Here is a 14,801-nt window from a genome sequence, read left to right as displayed (position 1 = left end):
TATATGCCCCCAACAGGGGAGCAGCAAGATACACAAGCCAACTCTTAACCAGAATAAAGAGACATATAAATAAAATACATTAATAGTAGGGGACCTCAACACTCCACTCTCAGAAATAGACAGAACACCCTGGCAAAAACTAAGCAAAGAATCAAAGGCTTTGAATGCCATACTCGACGAGTTGGACCTCATAGATATATAGAGAACACTACACCCCAGAACCAAAGAATACTCATTCTATTCTAATGCCCATGGAACATTCTCAAGAATAGACCATGTTCTGGGACACAAAACAGGTCTCAACCGATACCAAAAGATTGAAATTATCCCCTGCATATTCTCAGACCACAACGCTCTGAAATTGGAACTCAACCACAAGGAAAAATTTGGAAGAAACTCAAACACTTGGAGACTAAGAACCATCCTGCTCAGGAATGACTCGATAAACCAGGAAATCAAAAATCAAATTAAACAATTTATGGAGACCAATGAGAATGAAAATACAACAGTCCAAAACCTATGGGATACTGCAAAGGCAGTCCTAAGGGGGAAATACATAGCCATCCAAGCCTCACTCAAAAGAATAGAAAAATCTAAAATGCAGTTTTTATATTCTCACCTCAAGAAGCTGGAACAGCAACAGAGGGACAGGCCTAATCCACGCACGAGGAAGCAGTTGACCAAAATTAGAGCTGAAATCAATCAAGCAGAAACCAGAAGTACAGTAGAGCAGATCAACAGGACTAGAAGCTGGTTCTTTGAGAGAATCAATAAAATTGACAGACCACTGGCAAGACTTATCCAAAAGAAAAGAGAAAGGACCCAGATTATTAAAATTATGAATGAAAAAGGAGAGGTCACGACGAACACCATTGAAATTGGAAGGATTATTAGAAATTTTTATCAACAGCTATATGCCAATAAACTAAGCAATCTGGAAGAGATGGAATCCTTCCTGGAAACCTATAAACTACCAAGATTGAAACCGGAAGAAATTGATTCCTTAAACAGGCCAATTAATTATGAAGAAATTGAGTCAGTGATAAACAACCTTCCAAATAACAAAACTCCAGGCCCGGACGGTTTTCCTGGGGAATTCTACCAAACATTCAAAGAAGAAATAATACCTATTCTCCTAAAGCTATTTCAAAAAATAGAAACAGAAGGAAAGCTACCAAACTCATTCTATGAGGCCAATATTACCTTGATCCCCAAACCAGGCAAAGACCCCCTCAAAAAGGAGAATTACAGACCGATTTCCCTAATGAATATGGACGCCAAAATCCTCAACAAGATACTTGCTAATAGAATCCAACAGTACATTAAAAGGATTATCCATCACGATCAAGTGGGATTCATACCTGGGATGCAAGCGTGGTTCAATATTCGCAAATCAATCAGCGTGATACATCATATCAACAAGAAAAGACTCAGGAACCATATGATCCTCTCAATCGATGCCGAAAAAGCATTTGACAAAATACAGCATCCTTTCCTGATTAAAACCCTTCAGAGTGTAGGAATAGAAGGTACATTTCTCAATCTCATAAAAGCCATCTATGAAAAGCCTACTGCAAATATTATTCTCAATGGGGAAAAGCTGGAAGCCTTTCCCTTAAGATCAGGAACTCGACAAGGATGCCCACTCTCGCCACTATTATTCAACATAGTACTAGAAGTCCTTGCAACAGCAATCAGACGACAAAAAGGGATCAAAGGTATTCAAATTGGCAAAGAAGAAGTCAAAATGTCTCTCTTTGCAGATGACATGATACTCTATATGGAAAACCCAAAAGAAGCCACTCCCAAACTATTAGAAGTTATAGAGCAATTCAGTAACGTGGCGGGATACAAAATCAATGCTCAGAAATCAGTTGCATTTCTATACACGAATAACGAGACCGAAGAAAGAGAAATTAGGGAATCCATCCCATTTACAATAGCACCAAAAACCATACGTTACCTTGGAATTAACTTAACCAGAGACGTAAAGGACCTATATTCTAGAAACTATAAATCACTCTTGAAAGACATTGAGGAAGACATAAAAAGATGGAAAGATATTCCATGCTCATGGATTGGAAGAATTAACATAGTTAAAATGTCCATGCTACCCAGAGCAATCTACACTTTCAATGCTATCCCGATCAAAATACCGAGGACATTTTTCAAAGAACTGGAACAAATAGTCCTTAAATTTGTATGGAAACAGAAAAGGCCCCGAATCTCCAAGGAACTGTTGAAAAGGAAAAACAAAGCTGGGGGCATCACAATGCCGGATTTCGAGCTGTACTACAAAGCTGTGATCACAAAGACAGCATGGTACTGGCACAAAAACAGACACATAGACCAATGGAACAGAATAGAGAGCCCAGAAATGGACCCTCGGCTCTTTGGGCAACTAATATTTGATAAAGCAGGAAAAAACATCCGGTGGGAAAAAGACAGTCTCTTCAATAAATGGTGCTGGGAAAATTGGACAGCTACATGCAAAAGAATGAAACTTGACCACTCTCTCACACCATACACAAAAATAAACTCCAAATGGATGAAAGACCTCGATGTGAGACAGGAATCCATCAAAATTCTAGAGGAGAACATAGGCAGCAACCTCTACGACATCGGCCAAAGCAACCTTTTTCATGACACATCCCCAAAGGCAAGAGAAACAAAAGATAAAATGAATTTATGGGACTTCATCAAGATTAAAAGTTTCTGCACAGCCAAGGAAACAGTCAGAAAAACTAAGAGGCAGCCCACGGAATGGGAGAATATATTTGCAAATGACACTACAGATAAAGGACTGGTATCCAAGATCTACAAAGAACTTCTCAAACTCAATACACGAGAAACAAATAAACAAATCAAAAAATGGGCAGAAGATATGAACAGACACTTTTCCAATGAAGACATACAAATGGCTAACAGACACATGAAAAAATGTTCAAAATCATTAGCCATCAAGGAAATTCAAATCAAAACCACACTGAGATACCACCTTACGCCAGTTAGAATGGCAAAAATAGACAAGGCAAGAAACAACAATTGTTGGAGAGGATGTGGAGAAAGGGGATCCCTCCTACATTGTTGGTGGGAATGCAAGTTGGTACAGCCACTCTGGAAAACAGTGTGGAGGTCCCTTAAAAAGTTAAAAATTGAGCTACCCTATGATCCAGCCATTGCACTACTGGGTGTTTACCCCAAAGATACAGACATAGTGAAGAGAAGGGCCATATGCACCCCAATGTTCATAGCAGCAATGTCCACAATAGCTAAATTGTGGAAGGAGCCGAGATGCCCTTCAACAGATGACTGGATTAAGAAGTTGTGGTCCATATATACGATGGAATATTACTCAGCTATCAGAAAGAACGAGTTCTCAACATTTGCTACAACATGGACGTCACTGGAGGAGATAATGCTAAGTGAAATAAGTCAAGCAGAGAAAGACAACTATCATATGATTTCTCTCATCTATGGAACATAAGAACTAGGATGATCGGTAGGGGAAGAAAGGGATAAAGAAAGGGGGGGTAATCAGAAGGGGGAATGAAACATGAGAGACTGTGGACTATGAGAAACAAACTGAGGGCCTCAGAGGGGAGGGGGTGGGGGAATGGAATAGACCGGTGATGGGTAGTAAGGAGGGCACGTATTACATGGTGCTCTGGGTGTTATACGCAACTAATGAATCATCAAACTTTACATCGGAAACCGGGGATGTACTGTATGGTGACTAACAATATAATAAAAAATCATTAAAAAAAAAAAGATTAGGGAAAAATATTCTAGGTAGAAGGACAAAATATGTAAAAAGGCCTGGAAACAAGACAGAGGAAGATAGGCTCGAGGAATTGGAAAAAAAATCAGTATGGCCACATCTCAAAGTGTAAGGAAGCCTATAGTAATAAACAAATCCAAAGAGGTAGGTAGAGACTGAGTTTTGTAATCCATGGTGAGAAATTTGGACTTTACACTAGAGCAGTAGGTAGCCACTGAAACCTTTTAAGTAAAGGAATATCATGATTTATAGTTTAGAAAAATTCCCTCTATTGTATGAAAGTGGGTTGAAATAAGACAACTTTGGAGGCAAGAAGATCTGTTAGCAAATTTTTGTACTAACCTAGATAGGAGATATGGGCACCTGGGTGGCTCAGTTGGTCAAGTGCCTACCTTCAGCTCAGGTCATGATCCCAGGGTCCTGGGATTGAGTCCTGCATCAGGCTCCCTGCTCAGCAGGGAGTCTGCTTCTCCCTACTCCTTCTCTCTCTCTCTCAAATAAATAAATAAAATCTTAAAAAAAATTAGGGAGAAGATTAAAGGTGACAGGGATAGTAAGACATGAAAGGATTTGAAAGATGTTTTATGAAGCAGATTGGCCTAAGACTTAGGGCTTATTGCACAGTTGGATGTGAAGGATAAGACAAATGGGAAGCATCCAAGATTCCTAGATTTCTGACTTGGTTAACTGGATGTATAGTGGTTTATTTATTCAGTAGGGAATCAGAGGAGAAACTGGTTTCTCAGGAGATGAGGGGGTAGGACAGGGCTGTGGTGAGGGGTAGGGGGAGATATAGATATTAATTCTCTTTTGGACTTAATGAATTTGAAATGCCTGAAAGACATGTGGAGGTTTTCTTCCATGCTTGTATCAAGTTTTGGACATAATCCCAGTACTAGAGCTGGAGAAATTGATAAGACCTAGGATCCGAAATCCTGGATTCACTGTCTATTTTGTCATGATTGATTGATCATATAACCTTCCTAATACAGTTAATATATCTTAATAAAAAACATTTTCAGGGAGACACAAAATAATTTATATGACAGATTTTCGAATCCCATTTTGCCACCTTTTTTTCATTTAGAAATTTTTTTTTCAAGTCAAGTTTTTAAATTTAGCTTCCTTGAGGTATAATTTATGCAAAATGTAGTTCGTCCATTCAAGAGAAGAGTCTGACACATGTGTACAGTCTTGTGACCTCTCCTACAATCTAGATATGGAACATTTCCATGACACCAAAAAGGTCATTTTTGTAGTTTTGTAGTTAATCCCAAACCCCAGCGCTTGACAGTTACCAGTTTGTTTTCTAATACTGAAATTTTGCCTTTTCCAGAATGTCATGTAAATAAAATCGTACACTTTGTAGTTTTGGGGGGCTTCTTTCACTTAAAATAATGCTTTTGAGATTTATCAGTGCTGTTGTTTATATCAATAGATTGTTCCTTTTTAAAAAAATTTTTATTTAAATTCCAATTAGTTAACGTACAGTGTAATATTGGTTTCAGGTGTACAATATAGTGACCTAGCACTTGCATACATCACCTGGTGCTCATCACAACACGTGCACTCCTTAATCCCCAACACCTATTTCACCCATCCCCTGCCCCCCTCCCCTCTGGTAACCATTAGTTTGTTCTCTAGAGCTAAGAGATGGCTTCTTGGTTTGCCTCTCTCTCTTTTATTCCCTTTGGTTGTTTGTTTTGTTTCTTAAATTCCACATATGAGTGAAATCATATGGTATTTATTTTCTCTGACTTAGTTCACTTAGCATAATACTCTCTAGCTCCATCTATGCCATTGCAAATGGCAAGATTTCATTCTTTTTTATGGATGAGTAATATCCCATTGTGTATATATACCATATCTTCTTTCTCCATTCATCAGTCAATGGACACTTGAGCTGTATCTGTAATTTGGCTATTGTAGATAATGCTGCTACAAACATCGGGATGCATGTATCCCTTTGATTTAGTATTTTTGTGTTCTTTGGGTAAATACTCAGTCGTGCAATTGCTGGTTCATGGGGTAGTTCTAATTTTAACTTCTTGAGGAACCTCCATACTGTTTTCCATCCTGGCTGCACCAGTTTACATTCCCACCAGCAGTGCAAGAGGGTTCCCTCTTCTTCACATCCTTGCCAACACCTGTTGTTTCTCTGCTATTGATTTTAGCCATTCTGACAGGTGTGAGGTGATATCTCATCGTAGTTTCTAATTTGCATTTCCCTGATGATAAGTGAGGTTGATCATCTTTCCATGTGTCTGTTGGCCATCTGCATGTCTTCTTTGGAAAAATGTCTATTCATGTCTTCTGCCCATTTTTTAATTGGAGTATTTGTTTTTTTGGGTGTTGAGTTTTAAAAGTTCTTTATGTATTTTGGATACTAACCCCTTATCAGATACATCATTTGCAAATACCCTCTCCCATTCCATAGGTAGCCTTTTAGTTTTATTGATTGTTTCCTTTGCTGTGCAGAAGCTTTTTATTTTAATGTAGTCCCAATAGTTTATTTTTGCTTTTGTTTCCCATACCTCAGGAGACATATCTAGAAAGAAGTTGCTATGGCTGATGTCAAAGAAGTTACTGCCTGTGCTCTCCTCTAGGATTTTTAGTTTCGGGTCTCACATTTAGGTCCTTAATCCATTTTAAATTTATTTATTGTTATTATTTTTACAGATTTTATTTATTTGAGAGAGAGAGTACAGAGGGAGAGAAGCAGACTCCCTGCCAAGTGGAGAGCCTGATGTGGGGCTTGATCCCAGGACCCTGAGATCATGACCTGAGCCAGAGGCAGGCGCTTAACTGACTGAGCCACCCACGCGCCCCATTTTAAATTTATTTTTGTATATTGTGTAAGAGAGTGGTCCGGTTTCATTCTTTTGCAGGTAGCTGTTTAGTTTTCCCAACACCATTTGTTAAAGACACTGTCTTTTTCCCACTGGATATTCTTACCTGCTTTGTAGAAGATTAATTCTGGGTTCATTTGTGGGTTTTCTGTTTTGTCACATTGATCTACACGTCCATTTTTGTGCCAGTACCATACTGTTTTGATTACAAATTTGAAGTCCAGAATTGTGATGCTTCCAGCTTTGCTTTTCTTTTTCAAGATTGCATTGGCTATTTGGGATCTTTTGTGGTTCGATACAAATTTTAGGATTGTTTGTTCTAGCTCTGTGAAAAATGCTGTTGGTATTTTGATAAGGATTGCATTAAATCTTTCGATTGCTTTGGGTAGTATAGACATTTTAGCAGTATTTGTTTTTCTAGTCCATGAGCATGGAATAACTTTCCATTTCTTTGTGTCATCTTCAGTTTCTTTCATCAGTATTTTATAGTTTTCAGAGTACAGGTCTTTTACCTCTTTCGTTAGGTTTATTCATGGGTATCTTATTGTTTTGGGTGGGGTTGATTCCTTAATTTCTCTTTCTGCTGCTTCACTATTGGTGTATAGAAATGCGACAGATTTCTGTACGTTGATTTTATATACTGCAACTTTACTGAATTCGTTTATCAGCTCTAGAAGTTTTTTGGTTGAGTCTTTAGGATTTTCTATATATAGTAGCATGTCATCCGCAAACAGTGACAGTTTTACTTCTTCCTTGCCAATTTGGGTGCCTTTTATTCCTTTTTGTTATCTGATTGCTGTGGCTAGAACTTCCAGTACTATGTTGAATGAAAGAGGTGAGAGCAGACACCCTCATTTTGTTCCTGACCTAGAGGAAAAGCTGCCAGTTTTTATCCATTTAGGACGATATTAACTGTGGGTTTTTTGTATATGGCCTTTTTATGTTGAGGTGTATTTCCTCTAAGCCTACTTTGTTGGGGGTTTTATCATGATTGGACGTTGTACTTTGTCAAAAGCTTTTTCTGCATCTATTGAAAGGATCATTTGGTTTTTATCCTTTCTTTTGTTAATGTGATGTATCACATTGATTTGTGAATTCTGGACTAGCGACCCAGGAATAAATCCATTTGATCATGGTAAATGATTTTTTTTTTTTAATGTATTGTTGGATTTGGTTTGCTAGTATTTCATTGAGAAATTTTGCATCTGTGTTCTTCAGGGATATTGGCCTGTAGTTCTCCTTTTTTGTGTCGTCTTTATCTGGTTTTGGTATCAGGGTAATGCTGGCTTCATAGAATGAATTTGGAAAATTTTCTTTGTTTTCTATTTTTTGGAATAGTGTGAGAAGAATAGGTATTAACTCTCCTTTAAATGTTTAAATAGACATTAACTCTACTTTAGAATTTGCCTGCGAAGCCATCTGGTCCTGAATTTTTGTTTGATGGGAGTTTTTTTTATTATTGATTAAGCTTCTTTGCTGGTTATTGGTCTATTCAAATTTTATTTCTTCCTATTTCAGTTCTGGTAGTTTATATGTTTCTAGGAATTTATCCATTTCTTCTAGGTTGTCCATTTGTTGCCATATAGTTTTTCCTAACATTCTCTTAGAATTGTTTGTATTTCTGTGGTGTTGGTAGTTACTTCTCTGCTCTCATTTGTGATTTTATTTATTTGGGTCCTTTCTTTTTTGGTAAGTGGCTAGGGGTTTATCAGTTTTATTAATTTTTTCAAAGAACCAGCTCCTGGTTTTGTTGATCTGTTCTATTGGGGGTTTTTTGGTTTTGTTTTGTTTGTGTTTTTTTTTTTTTACTTTCTATATCATTTCTTTCCTTTCTTTCTTTTTTTTTTTTTTAAAGATTTTATTTATTTATTTGACAGAGACAGCCAGCGAGAGAGGGAACACAAGCAGGGGGAGTGGGAGAGGAAGAAGCAGGCTCCTAGTGGAGGAGCCCGATGCAGGGCTCGGTCCCAGAACGCTGGGATCATGCCCTGAGTCGAAGGCAGACGCTTAATGACTGAGCCACCCAGGCACCCCTATATCATTTATTTCTGCTCCAGTCTTTATTATTTCCTTCCTCTTACTGTTTTGGGATTTGTTTGTTGTCCTTTTCCCAGCTCCTTTATTTGTAAGGGTCCATTGTTTAATATACTCCTTGCTTTTTGAGGTGGGCCTGTACTACTATGTACTTCCCTCTTAGGGCCACTTTTGCTGCATCCCAAATCTTATATTGATGTGTTTTCGTTTTCATTTGTGTCCACGTATTTTTTAAAATTTCTGCTTTGATTTCCTGGTTCACCCATTCATTGTTGAGTTCCATGTTGTTTAACCTCCAGGTATTTGTTGTCTTTCCAGATTTTTTCTTAATGATTGACTTCTAGTTACGTAACATTGGGGTCAGAAAAAGGAGTATGGTATGATTTCAGTCTTTTTGTATTTGTTGAGGCCTGTTTTGTTACCTTATGTGTGATTTATTCTAGGGAATGGTCCATGTGTGCTTGAAAAGAATGTGTATTCTGCTGTTTTAGTCCATCTGTTCCAGTGTGTCATTCAAAACCACTATTTCCGTGTTGATTTTCTGTTTAGATGATCTGTCCATTGATGTAAGTGGAGTGGTAAGGTCCCCTACTTTTATTGTATTATTATTAATTAGTTCCTTTATGTTTGTTACTGATTGTTTTATATATTTGGGTGCTACCATTTTCAGTGCATAAACATTTACAATTGGTATATCTTGTTGGATTGTTCCCTTTATTATTACATAGTGCCCTTCTTTGTCTCTTGTTACAGTCTTTGTTTTAAAGTCTAGTTTGTCCAATATAAGAATCGATACTCCAGCTTTCTTTTGACATCCATTTGCATGATAAATATTTCTCCATCTCCTCACTTTCAACCTGAAGGTGTCTTTAGGTCTAAAATGAGTCTCTTGTAGGCAGCATGTAGATGGGTCTTGTTTTCTTATCCATTCTAACACCCCGTGTCTTTTGATTGGAACGTTTAGTCCATTTACATTCAAAGTTATTGATAGATACATATTTATTGCCACTTTATTACTTGTGGTTGTTTTAGAAGATTTTCTCTGATCCTTTCTTGTCCTTCTCTATTTCATGTTTTGCTGCTTTTCTTTAGTGATACATTTGGATTTCTTCCTCTTTATTCTCTGCATGTTTATTAGTGGGTTTTGATATTGGTTACCATTAGGTTTGTATATAACCTCTTCTGCAAATAGCAGTCTATATTAAGTTGCTGGTTGTTCAGATTTGTACCCATTCCTTTCTCCTCTCTGCACATTTTGGGTATATGTTATATTTTATATCCTTTTTTGTGTGTGAGTTCCTTGACTGAATTTTACAGAAATATTCATTTTTACTGCTTTGTGTTTCCTGCATTTATACGTCACGTCTGTTTTCTTCTTTCCACTCAGAGTCCCCTTTAGTATTTCTTGCAGGGCTGCTTTAGTTATCACAAACTCTTTCAGTTTTTGTCTGGGAAACTCTTCATCTCCTTCTATTCCAAATGGTAGCCTTGCTGGATAGAGTATTCTTGGCTGCACATTTTTCCTATTCAGCATTTTGAATGTATTGTGCCACTCTCTTCTGGCTTGCCAAGTTTCTGTTGAAAAATCTCTTTCAATAGAAAACCCTAGCCTTATGGGTTTTCCCTTGTAAGTTAACGACTTCTTTTATTGCTTTTAAGGTTTTTTCTTTATCACTATATTTTGCAGCTTTAATTACAGTATGTCTCGGTTTTGGTCTGCTTTTGTTGATTTTGATGGGAGTTCTCTCTGCCTCCTGGATCTGTATGTCTGTTCCCTTCCCCAGATTAGGGAAGTTTTCAGCTATGATTTCTTCAAATAAATTTTCTGTGCCCTTTACTCTTTCTTCTAGGATGCCTGTGATATGAATGTTGTTATATTTAGTAGAGTCCCTGAGTTCCCTGAGTCTATTCTTGTTTTGCATAATTCCTCTTTCTGTCTTTTGTTCAGCTTCATTGCTTTTTTGTTACTTTTTTTTCTAGGTAATCAATTTATTCCTCTGCTTCTTCCAGCCTGCTGTTCTTTCATCAAGTGTGTTTCTAATCTCATTTATTGAGCTCTTCATCTTTGATTCTTTTTTTAACTCTTATATGTTTGTGGTAAGGGTCTTAACTGATGTCTTCTCTTCTCAAACCCAGTGACTATTCTTATGATTGTTGCTTTAAATTTTCCATCAGGTATGTTACATATATCTGTTTCACTTAGATCTCTGGCTGTGCCCTTATCTTGTTCTTTCATTTAGGATAAATTCCTCTGTTCACATTTTGTCTAAATTCCTGCCACCTTATAAATGTTAGAAAAGCCAGCCATGTGTCCCGCTCCTGAAAGTAATGGCCTTATGCTGAAGAGATCATGTAGTGCCCAGGGCCTGTCACTTCAGGGAATGTCACCAGTGTGCACTGTGTGTGCTCTGTTGTGTTCTGGCTGTGCTATATCCTTCAGGTCAGTCATCTGCAGAGGTTCTCCTTGCCTGCTGTGGGCTGTATTTCATCCCTGGCCTGAATGTGGCGAGTTTTAACTAGGTGTGCTCTGATCTGTTGTGAAATGAGACCAGAACCGAGGCCCTGCAAAACTCTCTGATCAGGAGATGTAGTGTAGTGTATTGGTCTTTTTGGGGAGGGGCCCACCAGGCTGGGACCAAGGCAAGTGTGACTGAGAAGGGCAGTTCTACTAGAGCACAGAGGGGCGGGGCTTGGTGTAAGCAAATTAGACAGCTAGTATAGCACTGCACTGCTTCCCGCAAGTGGCTCTGTGTTTATACTGAGTGGTGGGAGAGGGAAACGGAACCAGCCAGTTCCTTTGTTTCTGAAGGGGTATGTCAGTGCACATTGCCTCTCAGGGATGTGCTCAAGAAGAGCAAATAATCTCCCACTGTGTGCCCCTAGGCACTCTTCAGATTGCTGTTTCCATGATATCTGCCCCCAAATTGTTCGCTTGCCTTCTCTCCAAGAGTAGTGCAGTACCCTCTAGGCTCTATCCCAGCCAAGCCTGCTGACTTTTAAAATTCTAGGTTTTAAGCCCTGCTGGTTGCAAGAACTCATAAAATTCAGTCCCTCTCATTTTCCAAGCCAGTGGCTCTGGGGAAACGTTCTTCTTGTGCATTCCCCTGGGTGCTCCATCCCCCGCCCCCCCAACAACGTCCCTCCTGCCCCTTCACAGCAGCTGCAATCTGTTGCTCCCCTAAATCATGTCTCTGTGTTTTATGCCTTCTTCACTTTAGCTTCTTTTCTCCCTTTAGTTGTGGAGTTTGTCCTGTCAGTCTTCAGGTCAATTTCTGGTGTATGTAGGATGATTCGATAGTTATCTAGTTGTATTTGTGGGACTAGGCGAGCCTAGGGTCCTTCTACTCTGCTGCCCTCTTCTCCCAAACCAGCTTGTTCCTTTTTATGGCTGTGTAATTTTCCGTTTTATGGACATACAGTTTGCTGATCTGTTCACAGTAGATGGGCCTTGAGTTGTTTTGTGTTTTAGGCTATTACGAATACAGTTATTATGAACATTTACATAGAGGCCTCTGTGTGGACATATATTTCTGTTTCTCTTGAGTAAATACCAAAGGATAGAATTGCTGGGTCATTTGTTAAATGTATTCTCTTTGTCAGAAACCGATAGGCTATTTTCCTAAGTGGTTCTACCATTTTACATTCCTACTAGTAATATAGGTGAGTATCAGTCAGTTCCTTCATCTCACCAACACTTGCTATAGTTGATCTTTTTAAATTGACCATTCTAAAAGGTATGTAGTGGTATCTCATTGTGGTTTTTATTATATTTTCCTTCTGACTAATGATATTAAGCATCTTTTCATTAAAATAGATTAGTAGAGAAGATATGTTTGTCGTCAGTATATTCTCTTTGGTGAAATATCTATTCAGATTTTTTTTAATTGTGTTTATTTTCTTGTCTGGTTTTGAAAGTTCTTTACAAATTTTAAAATACAAGTTCTTTGTCAGATTATGTAAGCTTAGCAAATATTTTCTACCAGTCTAATTTGTCTTTAAAGACTAATAGTTTTGTTCCAAGATATCACTCAGAATAGACTGTTTTGGGTTATTTTTACCATGTATACTGTAGGCCTTTTCAATGTATCAATTTAAGTCTTTATTTCAAGAAAATTTTCTTGAGTTACAGATTTAAATGCTTTTTCTACTTCATTATTTTGTATTTCATTTTAAACTGCAATTATTTGTATATTGTATTTTCTTTATCTTCTATGTTTGTCACCTTTTCTCTGATCTCTTTTACTTTTTTATTTAAATTTCATTTTCTTAGTTCTTTTCATTTATGTTTTCTATTTCTCTTAGTTTACTTTTGGTCATGTCTTTTCTCTCATGGGTGGCTTGTATTCCTTTGTACTTCACAAACTGTGTCATCCTCCATTAGGATATCTTTGCATGTTATTCCTCTCACCAGGCATTATATAAGTAGAAGCGTCTATGTGGAATGATAATGTTTTAACGGTGATGTGCCATGTTAGTGGTAGCTGTTAACTTCAACCGAAATATGTCATTATGTATATCATAATATTCATACTGTGGTATATCACCACTTAATTATGTTTATAGAAGTAAACTTTCAATATCTGTTTCAAAGCAGTGAATACATGCTGCCGAAAAGGAAAATGGATAAGAAATTCTTTTTTTACTAGCTGTCACTGCTGTTGCTTTTTAATACATATGTTAATTCTCCATGATTTTGTGTTTTAGTTGAATAGCACTTGTATTAGCAGATAATACCTTCTTTTTGTATCTGCAGATTGACATCTCACTTTGGCAAGATGGGGTGGGGATAGAGGGATGTGTTTGTGTTAGTGTGTTCATGTTTCTTGTTTTGTAAACCTGTAGATAGATCTGAGAGACTTTCTAGTTTATCTTTCTGTCTTCAGGCAGAGTAATATTTTAACCCTCTTAAACATTAAAATATCTTCTATTTGAGTTTCCAGATTGAGAGTTCCTACAGTCTCCTTGGTAACTCATCTCAGCATTTTTCAACTAACTGGCAGCAGAGTAGTCCAGTTGAAGAAAGAGTTAAAAAAAAAAAAGATTTTGTTTTTTTCTGTCATTAAGTGGACAAATGAGTATCCATTTGTTTACAGCAATTAGTATGTGTCAAGAAAGTAGAATGAAGGGCATGCTAATTGGAAAACATCATGAACAGAGGTACTTGGGAGAACTTGGGGAAGTTTAGGGCCCATTTAAAGAATAGCAGTATTTTGGTTGAATGTAACCATGATGTAGTCTTGAAAGTTCATGGCTGTGAAATTCTTTTTTTTTCCCCCAGAAGATTTTATTTATTTATTTGACAAAGAGTACAAACATGAGCGGCAGGCAGAAGGAGAAGCAGACTCCCTGCTGCCCAGGCACCTGAAATTCTTTTTTTTAATTTAATAATTTAATTTTTAATGAGACAATATATAGTTTATTTTTTTAGGAAAATAAGCAGTAAATTATCACCGTATGGATTCAAACATTTCTAAGACCCACATGTGCTAAGTGAAAACCATGGGAAAGATCTTCAAGTCTTTTATCATTTTTTTTTAATTTTTTTAAATTATATTATGTTAGTCACCATACAGTACATCCCTGGTTTCTGATGTAAAGTTCGATGATTCATTAGTTGTGTATAACACCCAGTGCACCATGCAATACATGCCCTCCTTACTTCCCATCACCGGTCTATCCCATTCCCCCACCCCCCTCCCCTCTGAGGCCCTCAGTTTATCATTTTTATTATTTAATAAATAATTTCATTTCCGGTTTTTGGTAGTGAACACAATTCTTATTCTCATATATGCATTTTATAGGTAGTAGGTATTTTCAGAATCTGATGCTACCATTTACTTTGGTGAATGTTCTGTTCAAAATATATTTGGCTGTACTTGCACAGGGACGTAAAAGTGCTATACTTGGCAGTGTTTTGAAAATAAGATACCTAGTCCTTGTGTGTAGGCTTGAGGATTTTAACATTGTGACAGTTTTACCATAATTTTTAGAAAATATCTATCATTGAACATCATTTTTTTTTAGTTGTCATGGAAATGATGAAAGTTATTTTTCAAGAAAGTTAATAAACTGTACTTCAGTTAATATTTCCAAATAGCATAGTTGGAATGATGGCAGAGCATGTCACATGTAGTTCA

At 37.3% G+C, this 14,801-nt stretch overlaps 1 protein-coding gene across 1 annotated transcript in view; it reads left to right on the top strand.

The window, feature by feature from the left end:
* Positions 1–14,801, top strand: part of VPS8 (VPS8 subunit of CORVET complex) — a 246,405-nt gene that overhangs the window by 109,400 nt on the left and 122,204 nt on the right. The window lies entirely within an intron of this gene.

The sequence above is a fragment of the Ursus maritimus genome, unplaced genomic scaffold (genome assembly GCF_017311325.1).
Source record: "Ursus maritimus isolate PB19 unplaced genomic scaffold, ASM1731132v1 scaffold_4, whole genome shotgun sequence".
Taxonomy (NCBI): domain Eukaryota; kingdom Metazoa; phylum Chordata; class Mammalia; order Carnivora; family Ursidae; genus Ursus; species Ursus maritimus.
The sequence above is the reverse complement of the archived record's forward strand: the minus strand, read 5'-3'. Positions and strand labels throughout refer to the sequence as shown.